Below are 2,407 nucleotides of genomic sequence, written 5' to 3'. Positions count from 1 at the left end.
AAGTGATTTAGAAATTAAAAACATGTTTTTCTCTTAAAAATGCATTATGTGGTACTTTATCTGTAAGATAATACACAAAGTCCTATCCTATTTGACCAAAAACATAGTTGAAATTAAGTTGATTTGTATATTTTTTCCATTCAACTTATTTTTATTGTATTATAAGGATAACGTTTTCTTCTTCATTTGTTTTTTCTCCTTCCTATGTTTTTATTTTCCTATTAGAGAGGTTTTTCTGACATCATGGACTACGTAGCAGGAAGGCATGGCCACAGTACTAGGAATACATCTTCTACTAACCTCTGTCTTATCTTATGGAGAGGGGAGTTTTGGCAACATCTTCAAGGACCAAGTTTTAATAAGGAATAAAANTTTTTTTTTTCATTATCAAATTTCGTGACCCTCTTTCATTGATGTCCTAAGCATGTACCCCAGAGCACTGTGGAGATATGGGGCTTCAGGGGGTGGTGAGTTTCCAAATACTGGAAATATTTGAACTATGGAGATAATATATTCAGTATTCATGTGTTCAAACTGCAGTTGAACCAGGAGACTTCCAAAGTTTCTTCTAAATCAAGTAATACCATTTTTGCACCTAAATAATACTTCTTTTCCTATTAGTTCATATTCACATATAAATTGAATCTATTACATGGAAACTTTCAGATCAAATAAAACAGAGATAAATTAGGTTAATATATGTTAAATTCTATATTTAACTAAGACTTTTACTTACCTGAAAGTTATAAAACCACTTTTCAATTCAGTATTAACTTCACTGTAGCCTTCAAGTAGTTGATATGGCACTTGATGGATAGATTGCTTATGAAGATTATTTGTAGAGGGTACAAAGTGAGGCAAATTTTATCATTTACTATACGAGATATAATTATTTCTATTCATTTTCTGTTGTTATTTGATATGTGGCTCATTTTAGGTAGAAATAGTTGTTTCACATGCACACACAAAAATAAATGGACTTTATTTCATTTGGGATGATGGGTTAAGTAAATTTATTTGGTTGCAAGAAGAACAGAAGTTTTGTTTTTTATTGTTGGTGAGAAATTGTAAACTCTTTACCAAGTAATAATAGTTTTAGATTTTTTTTTTTTGTTTTTTAGATATCATTTACTTTGGGAACAATAGAGAAATCTACAAGAATTTAAAATGCATAATAATCTATGTGTAATGTGAAGATACTCTCTCCGCATATCTTGGATGATTAAGTTTGGGTTTCAGCAATGAGTGTCCTGATTCTTATTTTCATTTAACCACTTTATTACATGACATAAAGAATATATTGGGTTTAGCATTTATTCTTTTTAAGTAATTTGCTAATCACTAAACTGGTACTAAAAACTGAGGCTTGATGCTAAAAATTACATTTTGAATAGCAAAGAATGTTTTGCTTGAATTTTCACTCCTTAACAGCTAATGAACAATATTCATTTGTCTGCATAAGCAATCAAACAAATGAAGTCCAAAGCTCAGATTCAAGAAGTAGTATTACATATGAGTAAAAATGTAATTTCCTACTTTTATTTTATTATTATTTCTATTATTATAATTTTTGTGTGTCTGCAAGCAACTGACATGCATATGTAATAAATGTAAAAGTAACATAAAACATATAGAATTATTTCACATAAAATCAAAATGAATATTTATATAATTAAAATAAATTTCTCATTATTGGTATTTTGTTAGTATTGCTCTTGCTGTTATTATAAATGTGGGGTCTCTGAAAAGCCTACCATTTCTTCTTTTGTTCCAGAGCTGGAATTACTGTCTAGCTCAATAGAGATAGCTTTGCTTTCTGTGGTTTCAGTTGATTGGGCCAGAGGTGAACATATGATATCCAATCTTCTTCTTTTTGTTGTGTATCAATGCATAATGACCCAGGGACAATCAAATGTAAACACAGAATTTACATTATATCAACTTAGCACTCAATGGCACCAATTTGGGGCAGCCCCTGTGGTCTTTGGGAAGGTAGATAATGAAAGCCAGACTACAGAGGAGAAAATTAAGCAGAGACCATAAGAATGAAAGCAGAAAGAGGGGGAGGAGAGAAAGAAAGAGAGAGATAGAAGGAACAAGAGAGGGATCTTTTATACGAGTTGTGCTTCCTTTTCGGGGGTAATTCCTTGTGAATTCCAACATTTCCTGACTTGTGCACTCCCTATTTAGTGTTATTCTAAATTAGTTTGAAGACATGTCTGTTCTTTAAAAAAAATTCCTGGCCAAAATATACAATAAAAGAAACATTGCATTTTTAAATGTTATTTTATTTTACAATTGAAGAAACTGAGGCTCGGGAAGATACGTGGTATGTTTGTATTTATCCCATAGAAATAGTCTTTTGTAATATAATATTATTATTATTATTATTATTATTATTATTATT

This window comes from Galeopterus variegatus, unplaced genomic scaffold (assembly GCF_000696425.1).
Source record: "Galeopterus variegatus unplaced genomic scaffold, G_variegatus-3.0.2 Scaffold6605, whole genome shotgun sequence".
NCBI classification, from domain to species: domain Eukaryota; kingdom Metazoa; phylum Chordata; class Mammalia; order Dermoptera; family Cynocephalidae; genus Galeopterus; species Galeopterus variegatus.
Note: the sequence above shows the minus strand (reverse complement) of the source record.